Here is a 22,784-nt window from a genome sequence, read left to right as displayed (position 1 = left end):
AGCATTGAATATGATTGCAATTCTCCATTGTCCATTATATTGCTTTGGATATACAAAGAGAACCCAGAGTGAGTGAAAAACTGAGGAGTGGGTTTGTGTTTGGTGACCCTGGATGCTAACCTGGGCTTGGGGGCTCCAGCACGGCTTGGTTTGTAGAGGTGCTGAGCCTCTGGTTTCCCTTCTGTTTCACTGCCACCTTTTTCAAAGCTCTCTTCAGCATTTCCTGAGTCCCACCAGCTTCTGATGTGTTGGACACAGCTCACAGGACCTGGTGGCAGAGCCTCCCCACGTGCCCAGGAGGTGATGCAAGTCACACTCGTCATTCAGCAGAAGATGTTGCAATAGGGCAATGAGGAAATTTGCCCAGGACCACTGAAGGGAATCAGTGGCAAAGGAGACACGGAAAAATCAGCCCTCGGAAGAGACTAGATGGCTCCCACCAGCAAGATTGACCTTCACAATGTGGGTGAGTAGAGGACCAGGAAGACGTAGTGTGTGGCGTCACATGTGCCACACGTACCAGCCCTCCAGGACCTTTCCAGGAGCTGTTTTAATTTTGTGTAGAAGTTGATGCTCTGAGCCTTGAAGACCCCCTGTTCGGTCCCTCAGGGCAGCGCTAGCAGGGTTTGCTGCCCATGGTCCAAAAGAGGTCAGATTTTAAGGCTGGCTGGCAGGGGTACGAAAGCCTTGAATAAATCCAGTCTGCTTTTTGACTTCTTTTCCCATGAGTCGTTCTCCGCAGCACTTTTTTCCCTTGCCATCCCTTCCATGACGTCTCTCTCTCTCTCTCCCCCTCCCTCCTCCTGTGGCCCCCCACCAGCCCCAACTCCACCCTTTCCCTGAGTGTCCCAGTTAGGAAGCGAAGAGGTAACTACGTGCCAGCTAGTACCTTCTTATCTAGTCACGGTATGTTCCCCTAAGGGAATTTTTGGCCTGGGATTGTGTGTGTGTGTGTGTTTTTATATGCTTTATTTTTATCACAGAAAGGATAGACAGTACATTATGTTTTCAGTCCAGGAGGTTACACATTAGATAAGAGACAGGCAGATATACTACAACTGCTCCAGCCCATGGAGTTATGTTCCTGAGATAGCACTGGGAACGTTAACAGGTAAATTGCTTCCAACTCCCCATGTTCAGGCTGTATTTTGTGTCAACAAATCCAGATCCAAGCAGAGATTTTGATGTCGATGTTCCCGCAACCAGAGAATAAAGTCCATGGTGCTCCCTCCATCTCCGCTGCACTCGTACCTTCTCTTTGGCCCCAGCCTCCCATCTGCCCCGTCCCATCTGCTCCCCCTCCGGCTTCATCCTCACCCCTCTCTGTCCATCTCTGATCTGGTGCAGTTCAGCAGTCACCTTGGGCTCCTCCAGGAACACAGCTAGATTCAAAAGGTAACAGGGGTGTGTGTAGGAAATGATGGTGTCAACAACTTCCTAATAGCAAATATTAACAAAACTTAGGAAAGGGAATTTTTTAAAAATGATATTTTGGTATTAACAGCTAGGATCAGAGCTGGTAAATCTGTGCCTACTTTTGGCACCTTTCTTGAACTATCTGGGCTACTTAATGCTGGAGACTGCACACTAATGTTTAAAGGATTGAAGGTGAGCCAATATATATATATAATTGGTTATAATATAATAATATATATATATTATAGCAAATCCTTTTTTTCTGTCATCGCAATAACAGTGTCCTCGCCACTGAGCCACAGCTGTGGCAGGCTCCAGCAAGCATGCAGGGTCTGGTTCACTAGCATCACCAGCCCTCACAAAGCTCAGGGGCACCCGGCCACTTCCACAAAGGTGTCTCTAGTCTGGCAAGGGAGGTGTTGCAGGGCCTTTGAGTCATCCCACAAACTCATGCCCTCCCTCACCTCCTCCCAAGCCCTTGTCTCACATGAAGATTAACAGCATGTTGCAGCATCACCATGCTGTGATGGGGATGGTGGTGCTGGGTTTATTTTCTCAAGAGAAACAGATAAAGATGGCACCAGCTACTACCCAACACCAAAGCTAAATTAGTAAATTTATTATTCTTTTAAACCTGACAGATGTGACAGGGGCTGTTTTGGATTTTGATCCAAAGCTTAGCAAAGCCTGTGACCTCTGTATCAGCCCAACAATGAGCAATTGCGGCTGTGCCGCCCCAGCATCCATCAAACGCGATGATTAAGTGGCTCGACTGGCATGGCAGAGATAAAAGTCATTGTAACAAAACATTGTCACAAGATCGATGTCTCCCATTTAGAAAATATTGTCTTAACTTAGGCTTTAGTTTCTGGGTGTTTCTGTGATGGTCTCACCCTAATGTCTGCATTCTTTGCAAATATTACCCAGACTTTAATGAATATATCTTTGTGGCTTACCTGTGAGATAAGAGTAAACTATCACCCTAATTTCATAGTGGGGGAAATGAGGTACCAAGAGATTATCAGCAAAGTGTAACCACTCATTTTGATACCTAGCATGAGTCATATAAATTTCTATTTTCCTGATTAGCTTTTTTGTAGTTTTTGACACATCTTCAGCATGGTTTTGGCTGGCCCCAGGTCTAGTCCCAAAGGCTGACAACTTCTGCACATCCAATCTTTCATATCTTGCACGTGGCAACTTGAAATGAGGGATACAAAACACACATCAATTCTCTAATTCCCTATCGGGTGAAGACTTGACGTTGCCTTCTCAGCGTCCCGATGCTTCTGTTCATGCCATAGATATTCAGTATATGTTTATGTTTAATGTAAAGCTGGCATCACCTCTGAACTGCCTATTATTTTCAAAAACTCCTGTGGTAAGGCCATTACATGCATCTTTCAAGATTTATAATAACTGAACATATCAAACAAATCTCAGACTAAGCTATGCCTATGCCTCCCTCCCCTTCCCCGTAACTCCACACTGATTGCTCCAGTGCTACTTGTGTACTACAAATGTGTGACCATGTGTTTTCTCTTCTAGAGTTTTTACATGAGGAAAGACAGGGCTGCTGGAGCCCAGGTCAGGAAAGTCCATACAGTTCTTACAGCTTTCTCCATCTGCACATGTCCCCAGTCCCAGCTGGTTGCTGGGAGTTTGCAGGTTGAGATGAGAAGGGAAGATGGTCTCTGCCTCATCACACTGCTGGGTCTAGTTTGACCTCCTCAGCAGTAGCTACACTTCTGCTGAGCCCTTCGACAGCTTCTCACCTCCACCATGGGGAGCAATGCAGCAACCCAGGCATCTTCATTCCCTTATGCACTTGCAAGTCTTCTGCCACTGTTGCAAAAATGAAGTCTCGTGCATGCTGCCTGCTCCCATGTCTGCTCTCCATTTCCCACCCAGCAGGCCTGTAGTTATTTCTTCAGCTGCCAAACCGACCAGGTTCAAAGGTTGCAGCAAGGATGTTCCCTCAAGGGCTCACAAAAGACCCATCCCACTATCTCTGCTCTGTGTAATGGGGCTGGAGGAGGCCTTCGCATTTGCTTTTGCAGAGATACTGCCTTGGAGGTCATGCCGCCAAGCCCAGGCTCTGCTTGCCTGGGATTATTCACGTGCTGCCTGGAGACGGCAGTCCTTTCCTTTTGTACAAGAAGGACTTCAGTAATGAAAAGCCTTCCCCCTTCCCAAATGAGCTAGCTGCTTGAAGTCAGAGACTGAGGGTACTTTATTAGCAACAAATGGCACGTGAAACCCCAGAGAGCTTAGCTTGCACAAGAAAGAGACATGTAGCCTTGGGTTTGATAAACCCAAACCAGCCCTCCCATCCAAGGGCACTCTGAGCACTGAGCATGTGCTAAGAAGTTGCCACAGCAAAAATGAAGCTGGTGTGCCCAGGGCTGGGGGCAGAAATGCTGGAGCTGCCTGGGGTGGCCAGTTCCCAGGAGGGAACACCGCAGGCGCCTGTGAGCTAGTGCATTTAGAAGAGGTAGACGGGATGGACAGACTCATCTATTTGATTCTTCCTTTCTGCAAAAATCCCTTTTCTGGCTCAACTTTTGGCAGAGCGTCTTGCTGGCTGATGCTCAGCTCAGATACCAGGATGCTTTCAAGGTATGAATGAAGTTCTCAGCAATGACTCCTGCAGCTCTTAAGCCCTGACAACTGGTTGGAAGCTAGGTCCCCCAGCCTTCCCAAACATCCCCCTCATCTGTGGCCAGCTCCTCCACACACAGCAGAGCTTTGCTCTGCAGCACAGCAGAGGCTAGCGAACTCACGCCGCAGGTAAGCCATTCCCATCCCATGCTTTAAAGTGCTGGGACTGTCAAAGTTGGCACATTTCTGAGGCTGAGCATCTCACAGTGGTTTTGGGAGCAGGTTATTCTGCCTACCTATAGCTTGCTTCCCCCCGCCCCACCCCCAGGTCTCCCAGGTACTCTGAGTGGCTAGGAGCAGAGCTGGGATCTGCTTCTCCTGGCGTGCACAGTAGGGCTGAGTCTCTGCTCTGCCATAGAAGCGATACTTAATTGCTCTCCTCGGTGAGGAGTGCCTGTGCCAGCAGTAAGCAGCACCAGCCAGGAAGTGAGCAGCAGAGAGCTGGAGAAAGCAAGGCGGCGTAGCTGCACACCACGCAGTGGCACAACCGCATCGATGAGGGTATGGTGTTGACCATGGCTTTGGTACAGGGGTGTTTGGAAGTAGATAGTCTCTGCAATGAGGGCTCCCCCTGGGCTTTTGTACTCCCATGCTTGCGGGGCAGACTGGGTGCATGCTTGGGCAGGGGGGCTGTGACCTGGTGGGTGCTCCCCCCAGCCGGGGTGTCAGGCAGGGTAGCAGAAGTGCTTTTTTTCCAGCTAAGCTGTGTCAGAAAATTGTTTTCTTTTCATCCTCTTTCTAATTTTGGGCTCTGAACTCAGTGCCCAAAACACACACACGAGTCTGAAGTCCAGTGGGCCAAAGTAGGTGTGTAGTTGTGGGGACTGTACAAACAGGAGCAGGAAGGGAGGGAAGAGGAGCCAAACAGTAGGGTCTCCCCGCGTGCTGCCCAATATTTTTGGTGATCTTCACGTGCCTGACCTTGGCTACCTCCAGTGATGTTCATGATAGCTAGGGCTGAGCCACACCTCCTTTGTTTAAGCCAGACCTCCTCTATCCACTCCATTTGACTGTTTCCCCCACTTTATAAATCCATTTACTATGTTTGCACTGATGGAAAAGACCACAAGGAACATCTCTGTGGCCTGCAATGCAGCACGCTCCTGTGGGTGTCCAGGCTAAGGCAATGTTGTTACACCTCCCAGCATCCATGCAGCACAAAGAAGGGACGAGAGTCCTCTGTGGGGACAAGATGAGGAGACAGCCTGCCCACCAGCTCAGCTCTGCCTGCAGGATGCGGCTCCAGGACCAGATGCAACTACAAAAGCAAAAAGCCAGCAACTGATGAAGATTTTGCAAACAGATTTGAAGACATTTGGAAATTCTAATGGAAAAAACATTTGACAGTTTGCAAAATAATAATAATAATAATAATAATAATGTATTTTGCCTATGTGACTTTTTCAGTAAGACGGGCAAAGAATACCATAATTAACAGTATTCTTTGCACTCTGTCCCATGCCCTTAGTTCCACCATCTCCCACCTCTTATCCCACTTACTCATGAACCACTCCCTCGTTCACCCACATATTTAAATGACAAGAATACAGATCAGTTGGACCTTCAAAATCAAGCCTTTTCTGTTTAATATATTTCCACCTATGAGGCAAGACACTTGATATTGGCTGAACGTGGGATGCTTCCAAAGGCAGTCTCATCTCTTACACCTCCCAAAGAGACCCCCCACCCACTGTCTTTCAGCGCCTTGCGTATCTGGACACTGGGTACCGAGCAGAAGTTGTACTTGCAGCAGTGCGCAAAGTATTACATTCTGTGCACAAAAAAAAAAAAAAAGAAATCACATCCTGAGAAGTTCCCCGAACATTCTTAAAATAGATTTTTCCATGATTTAGGGTCGCACGCAGAACCCTAGCTGATGAGGTCTGGGAATCTGTTGTTAATTTGCTCATTAGGAGGTGTTTTTACAGTGGCTTTCAGCACTCGTGAATTTTGTGCTCTAAAACTCTCACTAAACTTCCAACAGCAAACTTCACAAGGAGGGAATCACCTGCTTGGTAGGTCCCGTCAATCCCCTAAAATCAATGCTAAATCTAAACTCCCCCCAGCCCCCTTCTCTCAATACAGTGCTGAAGCAAAAATCAAACACGTGCATGCCCCTAAATCTGCCATGGTTGAGAAGTCCTGGGTTGAATAGATCTGAACAAGCTTTTACCTGCCTATCCCAGGAATGCATCCCACTGCCTCTGACAGCTTGCATGTGTGCCGGCGAAGAGTCCTAGGCAGTGACGTACGCGGAGGAGCAATGCGGCTGGGAGCGCGGTGGGGAATGCCGAGGATGCCACAACAGGAAGCACGGAGACATAACCCATCCAAGTGGGGTAACTGAGGCAGACGGAGCAGGAATGCGATTAAATTACTCCTCCGGGATTTGGCTGAGACGGCGCGACGTGCTGAGCTCATTCCCTGGTCAGAGGGAGGAAGCGAGCGGAGAAGGTTTCGCTGTTTGTGTTTTGTTTTGTCAGATAGGACCAAACAGCAGCAGCAAACATTGCTGTTTGGGGAAAGAGGTATTTCAGCACATTCCCCAGCTTCTTCTCCCCGTCCTGAAGTGCAGCTAGTGGAGGGAATGGGGGCAAATGAAAGTCTCCCTGGGCACGCTGGTGTAGGAGATGGAGCCACCCACGGCGACTTGCCAGGAAGCCGGCAGATGCTGGAGGGGCAGATGCCGCGCATCCCAAAGCAGTGGCCACAGCCCTGCACACAGAGCCATGTCCAAAGGAGCTGGCGTATGCCTTTTCTTTTGCGTGTGCTTCCCCCTCTGCCACACAAAACCTGTCTGCTCTGGCTGAGAAACGGGTCCCAGTTCCCTGAGGTCCCTCCACAGGGGTCTTGAGTGAGTCACAGGGACGATGACGAGGCACCGCAAGCAGCTCCTTTACAGCCGGTCTCAGCTACTCCTGCCCAGGGGAGTGTGTTGAAACAAACCTTTGCAGGTTAATTCGGTGTGCAAGCTACAGGGGCCCTTGTTTGATCTCATTCTTTAATGCGGTCAGGAGTTTTCCTTTGAATGAGTTTCATTTTTTTAACCTGAAAATGCCACTTACTCAAAAGCAAAATTATCTGTGGAAAAAAAAAAATTGAGTTTTGATATCAGGGAATGCAAATAGTCTCTTGTCAGTAGTTTCAGCTCTGAGGAATCTTGCACCGAAAATATTTTGGGTTCGGTAAAGTATTACAAGTACAGTAAACATGGAATAAAAAAGTTGGGAAAGGTCAACACTGAAATGTTTTGTTGCCATTGATCTTCTCTGGACATACTCATTGTAACTCACGCTTCGATAAAGTTTTCCAAGTTCTGGCCTTGTCCTGATTCAGGAAAGAGAAAAAAAAAAATCCTCTGATATTCTGCAAATTTTCACAGGATTGGGAAACAGTGTTTCTATTGATTATTCACCAAGCAGCAAGGCTCTTTGCCCTCATGCTGTGCTTCATAGCAGTACACGCACATACTGGATCAGAGCTACAACTCTTGTCGTCTTAATACCCAGCTGCTAAGCAGGCTGAGACCTGTGTGACAAAAATAGGGCATGTTTTCAGATGCCACTTGGGAAATGCTAGATTTTACACAAGGCATGAAGATTGTCTCCATGCTGATAAGTGTTTTTAAAATACAGTTGTATTTTGGGGTGGTGAGGTGAAGAGATTCGGACTCTTTTCTGTATTAATAAATCCTGAGTGTTCCTTTCCTAAGGTTTGCAGGAACCTTAAGTTCCTTATATGAAGCCCTGAGAAAGGAAGACCACCAGTCCATCAATGAAGCATGGCTTGCTCACTGTTCCTCTTTCTGAGCCCAATTTGGGATTATTCCTATCAGGCCCTTTGCATTTAAAGTACAACTTCCCAAGTTCCATCGCTTCATTAGGACACAACCATGTCCAGCAATACCAACAAGAGCAGGAGCAGATCTGTGGCTCACACAAAAACTGGGAACTAAGCTTTCAAAAATTTGGAAAGCAATTCTCATAGCAACTGGTTTTGGCCAGTATCTGAAGCATCCCTCATCACAGATCAGAGTCAATAAAGAGAACCTCAGCAAAACTGCTTTACATCCCAGATCTATTTCCTTTGAATGACTCCTGCCTTTACCAGGTTGCACACTGTTTATAGGTTAAACCAAGGTGGTTTTTTTTCCCCTACCTGGCAACGCTGCAAGTCTCACATGGTATCTGAGCAAGAAGTGAGGTTGCTTCCAGTCTTCTATGCAATTCAGAAGTCAGGATGTTTATTTAAAAGTTTCCAGACTATATGGACCGTGTCAGAGCTCTGAACTTTGCTGGAACTTCTGAAACAGTTGATTATGGGTTTCAGTTCACATCTGAGAGGAGGATTCAGATGGCTCTTGGTGCGTTCGTATTCCTGTGCTTGTCCTTCCTGCTTTTAAGCTGTCACCTACCAAAAACATGCTGAGGTCAGGATTCAGCTGGTGGCCTTGCTGGTGTGAGAAGCAAAAACTGACCGGCAGTTCCCTCTTTTAGCTTTGCACGAGCTCGGGAGTGCTGACTTTAGTGAAAACTTGTTTTTGTCAGTGTTCAAAGCTGCTTGCATGTTACTCAAGAGGCAGAAAGGCAGCAGACCCAAACTGGTTAAAGTCACTTCTCTGACTGCAAAGTCTGACCCCTCCCCAAAATGCTAATTTCTAGTGCCAACCCCAGAAGAGCTGCCCAGCTTCTTCCTCTCACCCCTATCCCTGCTTTTGGACAAGCGTTAGATATTGTGACTTTTCTTTCTTTTTTTTTTTTTTTTAGATCAATGAATCTGATGCTCTGTCTGCACTTCTTATTATATAGCAACTGTCAACTCAGACACAATCCATCAGGTGCACGTGAGAGCACCTTTTTTATTCTTCTTTTACTAACAGGATCCTAAACAGACAGATGAAGAACAAACCCAGGTTTTAGTGCCAACGACTGTTCCTGTATGGATTCTGGGATATTTCTGAATGGGTTTCTTTGAGCAATGGGGAGAGTCCCAGGGATAGTTTTGTTGTGAGCAGCTTTGCTGGCTGTCCTCCTTCCTGTGCAGCCATAGCCAGGCAGCCAAAGGATCAGCCATTTGTGTGCCGTGAGGACTCTGAGTCCTTTTCTCAGGAGGGACCAACTCAGATGAAGGCAAAGGATGGGAGGGGAGGCTGCAACGTGCCTATGCCCCCAACGGCCCTCAACTGAGTTCATCCGTGACAGCTGGATGTACATTATAGTAGCCCTGAAATGTCTCTTTCTGATGACACCTGAAGCTCATGTTGCATTGAGTCAGACATTGCCCTTGCCCAAACACCAGTTGGTTTGGCCTAGGTCTAAGGCAAGCTCTTCCTTGACGCCCTGCTGAGAGGAGAGCCAGGGTTGCTCCAAGCCGTGCAGCCCTTCGGCAGAGAGCCAGCATTTACAACCCCAATTGCAGCAGCGCTCCTGCGTGTGGTAGCCAAGAAAACCTGCAAGAACCATATGCTCAAAACATGCCCATGGGGAAGATGACTCTCTTCTGGCTCATTAGCTCCTGAAAAGACTTTAGCCAGAGCCAGCTTTCAAAAAAAACACCCCAAAACTCAATGACACAGAGACAAGAAGCCATCTGGTTAGGTATAACCAGAGGACTTAGCTACCTCCCTAACCATTGTCCACCCTTATTAATGGTTAAACTCTCTCTGTGTCATTGCTTGCTGTTTCTGGCCAATTCAAAGTCTTTCAAGTGGGAGGGAGAGTGAATAATAGAGGTAAAACAACCCCAAAGACCTGCCTGTATTCCTCAAGACACCCATTTAAACAGCACCTCAGGTTACCTGTAAGTGGCATTTGCTTTCCTGTTAAGGGGTATTTATGCGAATCCAGAAGTACATGAACAAGCAGGGCCCTTAGCCTTGTCTTGAAATGGGTGAATGGGTATTTGTGCATAACTCACATCCTTTGTACTTACATGGAAGGCATCCTTCCTTCATCTCCACAGTATCTTAGAGCCTTAGTTTTCTCCTTATTTATCTCTACAATCTCCTGAGGACTTCTGACTGACTTGCCTGAAGTCACACAAAAAAGTCGTAACAGCACAAAGGACTTGAGTCGAGGACTTGTTGGCATGGCAGGCAGGTCACCATGAAGTCCTTCTAGTGCACCCCAAATCTCACAGCAGCCCTTTGGCCTTGAGCACCTGCCCTTCTTGCGCGGAGGAGGATAAAGCTGTGCCAGCCTCATGCCCTCATGGGGCTGTGTGCCCCACAGGCACCCATGCATGGTGTGGCTGGAGTCACGGGGGCCTTGCCTGGCCACGGTGCTGCAGGCAGGTAACTCGTGCCCCTGCTCTACCGCTGACGTCTCAGCACTTTACAGAACTGAAACTGCTGAGAGTGACAGATTTGCTAAACCACGTATTTTTCTTGTTGCAGTCAGATGTTCGAAGAGGATTAAGCTGAATCCACCACTGCTTCACTGTCCCTTGTACCCAATGGCCATAACTTTATGTTTGGAACAGGTATGCGTGAACCTCCCCCAGTAGATGAAAGCCCATACCTGGCTTTAGCCTGAGACTTGAACCAAACTACACTTGACCCTTCTGTCAAGTTTGAAAAGTTCAGTCAACATTTTTTTCAACTTTTGCATTCCTCTGCCCTCTTTGGGATTTGACTGGAGGTAGAGGGACTGAAATACCCTGAGGAATGCTGTCTAGCAGTAATTTCTGACCCTGCAGAAACCAGTCTTTCTGATTCTGTTTAACTCTTACCATTTCCAGGCAAAAAAAAAAAAACAAACCACATTTGAGCAAGGTTCAAGTGGACATCCAGGTCGAGTTTTGAGTGCTCTCATTCGCAGGTGATCAGCCAGAAAGCTCTCTACTGAGTCTGGTGGCACCAACATCAAAGTTACACCAACAATAGATTTGGGCCCAGCAGTTTTCATTGCTTGTCCACACCGATGTCACCATTTCGAAGCCTGATGTAGGATGGAATGAGCAGATCTTGCCAGTTTTCACTGCCTGTGTTTGGCAGCTGGCAGAGGTTTTGTGATGAGCTTTACCAGAGGTGAGGAGATGTTAGACAGCTGTGGCAGCTGCTCAGTCAGATGTGGCATGTGATAACCTGACCTCAGGGACAACACTGAGGCTGTCTGGGAGTCCCTTGCTAAATTGCCATGCTACTTAATTAGCTTTCTGCTTTCTTTTTCTTTTTTTTTTTCCCCCTCATTCTTGCTCTTTTATCAGGCAGGCAGTCTGGTTCACAGGACAGTACGCTGGGAAGACGGGCTGCTACAAGAGCTCTTCCACGCAAAGATATAAATGGGGTGTCTTGGGCTGTCTTTCCTGTTCCTACCCTGATTTACTACCATATGCTCCTGCAAGTGCTGCTGTGGTCCTTGTCTTTCCCTGAGAATCACCTGAGCCTCAGACGGGCTGAGGGAGGTCTGAGGGCATCAGGGCCACCCAGGGCATGGGTGGCACATGTTCTTAAAGCAGTCAAGCATCTGAGCAACAAAACATTATGCAGGAGATAATGAACCTTTTGCAGATAATTAACAACATCAGCCAGTGACATTTCAGCCAGCCAGGATGGCTTGAGCAGCTTCCACCTGCCTAGCCCTGCCATTGAGATCAGGTCCTCCTTGTGCTGCAGGAAAATTAATTGGGGGAAAGAGGGAAGTGGAGGTGGAAGTTCTTGTGTTTAACATCTGTTAACAAAAGATCATTTAATCAACTGCAAAAACAAGAATAGTCACTTCTCCAGCTTCCCAAACATGTGTTCATGTGATGCTGCAGCTCTTCTCAGAAGCGTGCTCCCTAAAGGATGATGCTGCTGGGAAGGGAGGGCAGTTTAGTTTCAGGAGGGTTATTGCCTCATAGCACAGGGGAGACAAGGGCTTGAGTCCTGAACTTGATGGCCCCTCACATGCACATCAGATGTCCTAGTCAAGCCTCCAGTCCTCCCTCCCTACCACAACAGTATAAGAACAAACCAGCCAGAGTTCAGTAAAATACAGTAAAAAAAAAAAGAAAAAAGCATGTAAGTGTTATGCTAACACTCTGTCACCTAAAGGCATAAAGAGACAGCTGGACGATACCATTTTGATGGTGAGGTGTGTGCACCTGGATGGGTGCTGTGTACAGCAAGACCCTCTGTTTCCTGAGAAACAGCTGAAAGATGAATTATGGAACATGAAAGCAGTGATGCCAGTGATCCAGTGGGATCGAGAAAGCACCAGATTCAACAGCTCTGCCCCGGGCAAAGAAGAGGTGAGTCCCTAAGGATGCTGCTTTGCTTCCTTGCTGGCTTTTCCTACTTCTCAGGGGAGACAGGATGAGTCCCGGGATTATCATCTCCCCGCGAGCAGCAGCCACACTGCCTCCACCATGCTCTGAAACCACATTGATATGGTGCATTGCCTGGTTGCACTCACAGAAGATGCCTTGTTTTAGCCTCATCAGCTTCTTCATCTCCCTCCAGAGGGAAACCATGATGGAGCATGACTGGTTCCTCACTTCATCTCACTGCTCTTTCTCCCCTCTCTCTCCCTGCAGCTGCCTAGGCTGCTTGTCCACACCTCCACTGTAGTCTCGGTGCCAGTGCGCAGCAGGAGGGGATCTCAAGTCCAAGCTGTGCCGGCTTAGGGGCTGGAGGCCAGCACCTTTCTTCCAGCAGATAGCATCCAATCTCAAACCCCACCATCCAGATCTCCAGATCAGTGACCCGAAGCAATGCTCTTCCTTGACTCTGATACTTCTGTCCAGACGATGGGTTCAAGCTGGTAAAGAATTTTTCTAACATTACTAATGTGAAGAAACAAAGACCTAGCAAACCAAAATATAACTAGTGCCCAGTTGCCTCTTTATCTGGCTGTGCTTTATTTGCACAAGCTGAAGAACTTCATGATGCCAGGAGGAATGTGATAGAGGTTCTTTGTCTCATAAATTATTTTGGCCTAGTCTTCCCTGGGGAGACAGGGCATGAGAGCAGGAGCTGGCAGCATGGGTTCTGCTCCCAGCTTTGGCACTGACCTGCTGCATGACCTTGGACAACTCACTTCACCTCCCCTGAGCTTCTGTTTCCCCTCCTCTCCTTTGTCTGCCTTGTTTATTTGGACTGTCAACTCCTAGAGAAAGGAATTCAGCCTCCCTGGCTGCTTGCAGATTGCATAGCATGATGGGAGCCCCATCGGACTTGCTCCTGGGAGGTACTAAAGTAAAAAATTCATAACAATGACTAAAAACTAGCATTTGCTAAACAATTGTATGGGAGTTTTTAATTATTAAGTGGCATACGTGAATTAGTGGGACATCTCTGGCACTTCACAGCGCTTGTCCAGGAGCAGCAACTGCTGTTTCTTTCCTTTCCCGTGGCCATGCCAAAGGCCGTATCTACCAGTCCCATGAATTCTGACATCTCCTTCTCCCTGCCTCAGCTGCGCAGTGGGAGGAGTGGGAAGCATCTGCCGGAGAAAAGGGAGAGCTTGTTGGAGGTAATGAAGAAGTCTCCTTTTGGAGTCCTCCCCCTCACGAACATCTGGACAGATAACAGCTCTTCTGAGAAAGATCGAAAGAGCCAGGGAGGCCTCCTGGAAAGGGCAGGGAAACAATCCCCCTCAGACCTGGTCAGCGCAAAGGGCAGAAAGGCTGAGAGAGGCTGTGTGGCCTAACCCTGCCCCTGTCACCCGGAGGCTAGGGACGGAATGGATGAAACCAAGGCCACCAAAAACCTACGGGGCAGATTGTCTTTGGGTGAAACTATAAGAGCCTTGACCCCAGAATATACTTCTTTTAGGCAAGTGCTGCAGCCTTGAAATCTATTTAACCATATGGATGGTATCAAGAGGTATAATAAAAGGTTTGCCATTGCATTCATGGCTCTGGAGGAGTCTCCATGCTCACCCGGTGGCTCCTCCTCCACTCAGCAAGTCCCCCTGGCAGTGCCATTGCTGTCCCTCAGCCAAGAGCATGCCCTCCTCCTCCGGCCGAGTGACCCACGGCCAGCACACAAGGATATCACGAAATGGCATGAATTGCATCTTTACTCTACAGGCCACTCCCCAACAACAGCTAAGAGCAGACTGTTTCTCTAACGTGCCGAGGATGTTTTCAAAAAGGCCAAAACCCCACTACCCTCCTGGCAGCAGCCTGCAGCTTGGCAAACCCCACTTGTGCACTGATCCACTTTTAAAACACCTTACATGTATTGCATGCATTGGCTTTCTCAAGCCCCAGCAATGTGGAGGGGTCTGCTGGGAGCAGTGTGAAACGCAGCTCCTGAAGCGATGCTTTCTAATTGACAGGACCAGAGGGCAGGCAGTGCCTGCCGTCAGGGGAGACAGCCAAGCAAGCCATTAAGCAATCAACCAGAGGCTGATGCAGGATTGTTCCCAACCGTGCTGTTCTCTGGTGCTTTGCCCATTTACGGCTGCCCCGGTGAAGGTCCTTTCCCTGCCTGCCCACCTCTGGCTGGCCTCTGCAGGAGCATCCCCGTGGCGTGAGTCCTTCCTACCTGGCAAAGCCTGGAAGCGCACAGGGGCTTCTGTCTCCAAATGCATCAGGTGGCATGAAGAAGGCACAGACATAGGAGGGACGATCTAAGAGAAGAGACTCCACCTGGCCTTAATTCCCTTCTCCTCACTGCCACAGGAGCTTAGGAAGCTCAGGAGAGGGATGAGCACATGTGGGAGAGCGATGCTCAGGTGCAGGGCAAGTGGGAGTGAGGATCCTCCTGTGCACTGCCATTGAGGGTGTTTACAGATCTGTGTTTTGCCACTGGATCCACCTTGCTGCACACCCCGAGGCCATCAACACATAAAGCAGGCAAAGGGCAGCGGCTGCATATTTAAAAGAAACATAACAAAAGAAGAAAAAAAAAATCTGTTTTTCAGAGCTCGCAGGTTGCTGTTAAGCAGCTACTCCTTTCCATGGCAGTCGCTGTGGCTCTGAGACCACTGCAGACATTGCCAGGGTCTGAAGGGCGAAATTCCTGCGTCTCAGTCTCCAAATTCCTCAAATAAGTCCCTCCAATTTTTATGTTTTCATAAAGACATGGCCTGCTGCCGGGTGACCTGGAAGAGGCATCGCAGTGCTTTGTCAGCACACTTGCCTCACTGCAGAAGCTAAGGACCAAATTGTCTTATTAATCATTTAAAAAGTGGGGAGGAAAAAAAAAATAAAAGGCACAGTTCTGGCTAATTGTAGGGGGGAAAAATGAGGTCAGAGTTCATTTTTCTCTCGGCTGCTGCTTCACAGTTCACTGGCTGACAAGGAAAGCAAGATAACAAGAGACAGGAGATAGTTCAGGGAACAACCTCCGTCTCCCAAGGAGAAGTGGGGGAGTTCAGGTTTCTGACATGGATGGAGAGGCAGCCACGCTGGCTGCTGAGTGGCAGGACTCGGCAGAGGGGATGCCGCCAGCTACTCCAGGAGGGAGTGGAGTGTTTTGGCCCCAGTGCACGTGGAGCACGGGGAGGGGGGGGGACCGTCTCGGGTTTTGCCACCCTGTAAATGTACTGACATTGGTGCTGCTCGCAGGGAAGTCTGAGCCGGGAGGAACTGGGAGGCTCCCATCATCAGCGGTCGTGCAGGCTTTCAAGTGGATGCATTCGATTCAATCTCAGCCTCAGGGTTTATCCACTCACTGGTTTTTGGTTTCTTTTGAGCTTAACATCTATGCAAAAGTATAGATTGGAGGGGAGAGCAGGGTCCTGGTGCTCCTTCCTGCTCTAACACAGGGGGAACGATACGGCAAAGCCTGCCAAACCACCCTTCCCTCCCTCTGTCCCCTACAGTTGCTCCCGCTATGAGCGGCAACTGCTGGAGTAACCGAGACCTCCTCAGGAGCGTGAGATCCAGAATCATTCATTTTATGGGGCCCTCCTGCGAGAGCAAGGGATTTGTTACCCTGACTCCTGCTGGGGAAGCGCTCCCACAGCCAGAATGTGAAACACAATACAGCACGGGCTCTGACATTCAAGCTGGGTTATTTGAGGCGAGTTCGTTACACGGGGCCTACGCAGCACAATCCCAGCAGTAATTATACAGGCTCCTTGCACCATTCTGACTAGTTAAATGCTAACTGTCGCCTGTAATTGCAAAGCCGCCGAGCAAAGCCAACGTGCCGTGGCTGGGTTTAGGGGTGTAGAGGGAGGAAGGGGGTCAGGAGAAGGAATCGCAACCAGGTGGCAGTTGCTCAGTGAAGGTCCCTGTGCTGGAGGACGTATGTTAGGGTGGGATGTTTGCTTCTGTGAGCATGAGCAGTGGGCTGTGGCAGGCGGCTTGGGACCTTCTTCGGCAGTGGCACTCGTGGTAATTCCAGTGCTAATGCTAGTGTTAATGCTACAGAAAATGAGGTGATGGATAAAACTCCTAAGTCAACAACGCAACAACCACCAAAATCACTAGGGTTGTGTTAACAAGGCAAGAGAGGTTCAGGAGGATGTGAGTAAATAGTGCCAGCAAAACATCACAGGAATAAGGTTGAGATTGCTTCAGGCCAATGACCTGTTTGGCTCTGCATTCACACAGGCGGTTCGCCATCACTTTCCTATGTCCTTATCAAGTGTAAAACTTATGTCTGCAGTTCAGTGCTGGTTTTTAAGTTGTTTCCACTATGACTTCAGTCCAGAAGTGAGAGACCCAACATGAGGCATCCTCTCATCTTGCCTCATTTCAGCTGTCTCCAGTGTAGGTCTTCACAAATAAGCTAGGCACCCAAACTCCCATTATAGTCACAGGTGTTCTAGTCAACACAGAGAAGTTTGCAGAGTGATTCATGTCATCCTAAAGTGGACACCTACACCTGGGCAGAACAACTGTCCCGTAACTTCGTGGAGAATAACTGTGTCTGAGAGGCTGCAGCTCTGTCATCACCACTGCTAGATTTGGCCAATACAAGACTGATGCCTCATGTTGGAAGTACAGGGACTGTGTTCAGAAACAGAAACTATCTCCTGAGGCAGAGTCTTTGAGACAGTGAGACCTCACTCTTGGACCATGGAGAGTCTCTGGGTGGCACTAGAATTTCTTCTGTGATGGTTTTAGTAGCACTGTATTGGGTTTGCGTGGCAAGGTTTTGGTAATGGGGGCTACAGGGGTGGCTTCTGTGAGAAGCTGCTAGAAGCTTCTCTGTGTTCAACAGAGCCAATGCCAGCCGGCTGCAAGACAGACCTGCTGCTGGCCAAGGCCAAGCCCATCAGTGACGGTGGTAGCGGCTCTGGGATAATGTATTTAAGAAGGGGAAAAAAACCCAACCTGTGCAACACCAAGAGCAATTGTAGCCAGAGAGGGGAGTGAGAATGTGTGAGCAAAACAACTCTGCAGACACCAAGGTCAGTGAAGAAGGAGGGGCAGGAGGTGCTCCAGGCACCAGAGCAGAGATTCTCCTGCAGCCCCTGGAGAAGACCGTGGTGAGGCAGGCTGTCCCCTGCAGCCCATGGAGGTTGATGGTGGAGCAGATATCCACCTACAGCTCATGGAGGACCCCACGCCGGAGCAGGTGGAGACACCTGAAGGAGGCTGTGACCTTGTGTGAAGCCCGCGCTGGAGCAAGCTCCTGGTAGGACCTGTGGACGCATGGAGAGAGGAGCCCACACTGGAGCAGGTTTGCTGGCAGGACTTGTGACCCCGTGTGGGACCCACGCTGGAGCAGGGGAAGAGAGTGAGGAGTCCTCCCCCTGAGGAGGAAGGAGCGGCAGAGACAATGTGTGATGAACTGACTGCAACCCCCATTCCTGTCCCCCTGTGCCACTGAGGGGAGGAGGTAGAGAAAATTGGGAGTAAAGTGTAAGCCTGGGAAGAAGAGAGTGGTGGGGGAAAGTGTTTTAAGATTTGGTTTTATTTTTCATTACTCAACTTTGATTTGATTGGTAATAAATTAAATTAATTTTCCAAATTGATTCTGCTTTGCCTGTGACTGCAATTGCTGAGTGATCTCCCTGCCCTTTTCCCAACCCACGAGCCTTTCATTATATTTTCTCTCCCCTCTCCAGCTGAGGAGGGCAGTGATAGAGTGGCTTTGGCAGGCACCTGGCCTCCAGCAACCCACCACAAGCACATTAGAAAATAAGGATATGCACATTGGGTATGGGTTCCTTGTGTCTGCTTTGGATGCCAGCAGTTATTCAATAGCATGTGCTATGAAGGTCAGGCCAGGTGATCACAACAGTGAATCTCTGTCCGTATCAAACACAGGGCTATTTGACCTAGGGAGAGCTATCTAGAAGGTGCTGCCGAAAGGTAGGATCAAAACCAAGGTCCTGAAAGTCTTTTTCTTTCGTGATTGAGCAGGCAGGGATGGCAGAGAGGTGTGAGGTGAGAGAGATGTTAAACCCCTGTGAGACATTAGACCATTTCCTGAGGGCTGCAGCATGGCTGGTGGTGCAACAGCGCCAGGGGCTGAGCAGGTAAATGGCAGGTGGACCATTTGGGCCAAACACCAGATAAACATGAACATGAACATGAACAACATCCAGCACAGATGGTTCCACCATGCTCTGAAACACAAAATTACTTCAAAACTACCCTGAAACAGTAAGGCACGTGAGAATGAACAGCAGATAACAAGGGTTGAGCAGAGGGTTATAAACATCTCTGAAGACCACATTCCTCAACCCCTTCAGATAGACTGCCCATCCCTTTCCTTACCAACCGTATTTTCCCCTAATGCAGAAAAATTTCTAATTGCTTTTTCCATGGAAGTAACAACGTGTCATTTTTTTTCTTTTTTTTTCTTTTTTTTTCTTCTTTTTTTTTGGCTGGGACATCAATAAGGACCCTTCTGCATTTAGACATGAAGGAAGAGAAGGAAAACAGGCTTGTTTTCAAGAAGACAGGGTCTCTTCCGTTGCTCAACTGCCCATTTGCACAAGGCTTTCTGGCCCCGTAGTATTCTGTTTCCCTGGAGAGTATCGTCGACATGGGGAGGCGAGGCAGTGTTGGAAGGTAGCCTGAGGATAACAGGCGTTATAAAGAGGAATTTTTTTCCCTGCTGTTTTTGTTTGTTTTACCACAGAGGCTCAGAGGAGCTGGCCAAGAGCCTCACACAGCAGGTGCTGCCTGGGAATGCAAGGGGAGCAAAATTCCTACTAAATGGAAGCATTATTTGACACCACCGCCTTTCGCAATCTTTTTCTTTTGTTTCAGACAAACTCCAAGTCCTCCTGGGCTTTGCGGTCAAAGCTGTGTTGGACTCTTCTGCAGGGGAGGAAAGGGAAGTAGTAAGGGTGTCCCCAAACACGCCAAAGACTTGGGTGACAGAGACTGAGCCTTCTGGAAACAATACTGCTGGGTTCCCACAGAAGTAGTGAGAGGGCCAAGAAAAAAAGAAAAGTCTCTTTTGGCTCCCTCGCAACAGTTTTTTCTTTTTGCCTTTTTTTTTAATATGAAGAAGAGGTTGAGCCTGCACACCCACATCAAAATGCTTTCGCCATTTGGAGACCTCTGAGCCTACAGGAGCGGGTGACAGCTCTGCCCAGCTTGGCTATTTTTCCCCCATGGCTGTTGCAAGACTGGAAGAGAGAGTAAGCATGGCTGGGGGAAAGCAGGCTGACTCCTTCCTTCACCAGGGGCTTCCCCTGTGGCTCAGTCCTTCAGCTCTTCTTGTTTTCTTTTGTACCTCAGCTCCCCGCCTGTAAAACTGGTAGGAGCCATGTGGGGATCATATATTAGCAGCATGGGATGTGCAACTATTTCGTAAGGGATGGATTTGTAGAAATACCCAGCAAGAAGGAAGTCAGAATTTTCCAGAAATGACAGGCTTTGCCACAGACTTTACATCCCTTTTTTTTTTTTTTTTTTTTTTTTTTTTTATTTACAAGCAGGCAGGCTGCCTCTGTCCAAATGCTCACCTCCTACCAGCAAAAATGAGGTCTCAGGCAAAGAGTCATTTTTCATAGCCTTGTATTTGGATACTCTCAGTTGATGAAATGAACCCACAGAACTGCCCAGTTCTGCTCATTTCCAGAATGAACCCACAGAACTGCTCATTTCCAGAAGCCTACGAACACGCAGTAACTGGCCATGCCTGCAGTGTTCAGATACGTTTGTCTCATGACAATCCTCAAGCAAATGGAGTGTGTTCTTGGTTGCTCTGCATCTCGCGTGCTGGAGTCGTGCTCACTGACTGAGCCCCTGGGTGCTCCTCCAAGGCCAGAGCTATTAATATTAATGATTTTCTTCCCCATCCACACTCTGGGGTGCCTGGGAGGCCAATGGTCCCTCCTGCCCCAGCCTGGATGCTTTTACGCAGCAGCGTGTGAGACGCACCACATTCCTTAGTTATAAGCCTTTACAATCACGCATCGGCTCTCCAAAACAAGTTCAGAGCATGACTTCCAGCGAGATGGATGACGTGCCTCTTCAGGCCCAGAGGTAAAAGCTAGAAGTATTAGGAACACGGCAGCTAGGTGGTACCCACATTCCTGCCGCTAACGTCACTGGCATTTCTGCTTGCCAGCGTGCAACTAGTGCATTCCACAGCCCAAAGAACAGCTTTGTTTCTTGAATTTCATATACTGCAAAAGATGGAGAGAGATGCTTGTGAGACAAGCATCTGATTTTTCCCAGCTCTTCCACTGCTATTTATTAAGTACACTAAAATAATGAAAACCAATGACATTTGGATGGAGGGGAGAAAGTGATAGAGTTCAGAAAACGAAATTGAAATGAGCCTCTTTCAGAAGGCCATTCGTGTAGCATTAAAATTTCGGCCCACTTGGAAAGAAGGAAGGATAATACTGAAAAAAAAAAAACCCTAAAAGCTTCTGGTGTAAATTTGCCACAGTGAGAAAAGTGTGTCCTTGACACATGGCCAAAGGACAAACTGCAGCAATGAGCAGGCCCTTCAGGATCAGGAGTCCCAGCAAATGGTATAGCTACTGAAAAATAGAAAAGATGCAGAATAAGATTGCACAACTAACTTCAAAGCTGGCAAATATGACTTGATGGGGAGAGACACAGCTCTGTCTCCATCTCCACATCAAAAGGGGTTGGGGAGAGAGTAAAAATGTACAACACATCTGTGCAGGGAGATGGGTGAGGTATCCAGAAGCCCATTGGCAAGCCTGGTCACAGCCCTTGTTTCACCAAGAAATGTCAGTTTGTGTTTTGCATCAGCAAGTTGAATTTCTGTTCATTTTTCTAAATTAAAGTATGTTGAAAAATATTTTTTAAATATCCAAAGTTCTCATACCAACATTTTGTGAAAGGCGTATTTCTGTTCCCTTATTCAGAGTGAATTTTCTCTGTATTATTTAGGAATAAATAATAATGCAAGCAACAGTGCAAAAAGTTTTTAAATAGCCAAAACTGCAGTAAAGTTGACTCAGAAATACTTCTGATACATCAGCCTTTTGTCCAGATGTCAGGCAAACCCCCCCCTGAAAACTCCAAAGTTTGAAAAATATAGTTTGCCAGGCAATGCTGCTCAGTTATAAAGTGGAGAAAGGTGCAAAACTGATTACTAGATGTGAAGCCAAACAAAAGCGTATTGGAAACAAGGCGCATTTTTAGACTAATGTGAGCTTCAAAGTCAAGGTGGTGAGTCTCCAACTTCGGATATGTTCACATTCCCGTATCTTGGTATGTCCGGAGGCTGATGTTTTTCTGGAAGATACAGCAAAACTACTGGGCTCGGTACTGGGCTAACTGGCTGCAACTGAATGGCTTTGAAATATAGGAAGTCATACCAGATGTTCTCATGGTTCCTTCTGGCCTTAGACCCTGTGAATCTATGAATGAGTTCTGAATCTGTGAAATCCCAAGTCCTAAGAATACAAACATATGAGTAGAGTTATATTTCTGGCCTCCAGATCAGAAGAAAGATATTGAATGTGCATTGTTGCGATAAATCAAAGCAGCAGCTAAATCGGAGCTGTAATAAAAGTCAACTGCAGATCTTTGTGCAGAAATTGGTCATATGTCATGTGAGGACAAGGTTCAGAGAAGTGATTTCTCAACATCTGAAATGACTGATTTTTGGAGCAGCCCCTTCCAAGCACTGTGGTGGAGATCCTCCTCTGAACTTGGTGCTCAAGGCCACACAGGAGCTCGTTTAACAAGTGACAATCAATGAGGCACTGAACGCTGTTGACCACAGTGTAATTGAGATGGGCATCCCTGCCATGAAAACCAGCAGTGAGACATTCAAGTCAAGAGAAAGGATTTTTGTTTAGTTGGGCTTCCTTAAAGGGAAGCTTGTCAAAACTGAGGAAATTGAAATCCATAGTCAGCAAGAAAGCTACTCAGCCACGGTCTAAGGATGGTCACACCAAGCATGTATCCACCCGCTCCCCTCCTCTGAAAAAGGAAGAGCAGCAACAACAACAAATACAAAGGAATTATGATACTTTTGTATCATTTCATAGCACTTTTAAGTAATCTGATTTGTTTTGGGGGGAAGACCTCCATATGCCCCAGAACTGGATTCAGGTGACATGAGTTTGAGTCTCACCACTGAAATGCCTTCTTGACAAGCTCTGAGCATCTCAGTTTCCTGCCCCCACCATCTCTCAGCTATGTCTTGAGAAGGCATTGGAGCGGCAGGAGCCACCTGGGACCCAGTGTGCCTCATCAGTACAACATGGGGTGAATCCTAAGATGCACAGTTGGCCACCATGATGCAGACTTCCCTTCTCCATGCATGAGGGTGCTTGCATGATGAGCATGTTTAGATGGTTGTGTTAAAGCAAACTTCCTTCAAGAAATGGACACCTAGTTTGAATGAAATGGTCAGGAAAAAGCAT

The 22,784-nt window shown here is 47.9% G+C and overlaps 2 long non-coding RNA genes across 2 annotated transcripts; one reads left to right on the top strand and one right to left on the bottom strand.

Moving 5' to 3' along the window:
• The first annotated feature begins 226 nt into the window (after positions 1-226).
• On the top strand, positions 227-5,458 carry LOC129207112 (uncharacterized). Its single transcript, XR_008577375.1, has 2 exons — positions 227-466; positions 5,223-5,458. It is a non-coding gene; the product is annotated as an uncharacterized LOC129207112 (long non-coding RNA).
• On the bottom strand, positions 3,923-9,006 carry LOC129207113 (uncharacterized). The gene is made up of 3 exons (XR_008577376.1): positions 8,236-9,006; positions 6,251-7,404; positions 3,923-5,335 (listed from the first exon to the last, which is right to left on the bottom strand). It is a non-coding gene; the product is annotated as an uncharacterized LOC129207113 (long non-coding RNA).
• Between the last annotated feature and the right edge of the window lie 13,778 nt (positions 9,007-22,784).

This window comes from Grus americana, chromosome 5 (genome assembly GCF_028858705.1).
Source record: "Grus americana isolate bGruAme1 chromosome 5, bGruAme1.mat, whole genome shotgun sequence".
Classification (NCBI taxonomy): domain Eukaryota; kingdom Metazoa; phylum Chordata; class Aves; order Gruiformes; family Gruidae; genus Grus; species Grus americana.
The sequence above is the reverse complement of the archived record's forward strand: the minus strand, read 5'-3'. Positions and strand labels throughout refer to the sequence as shown.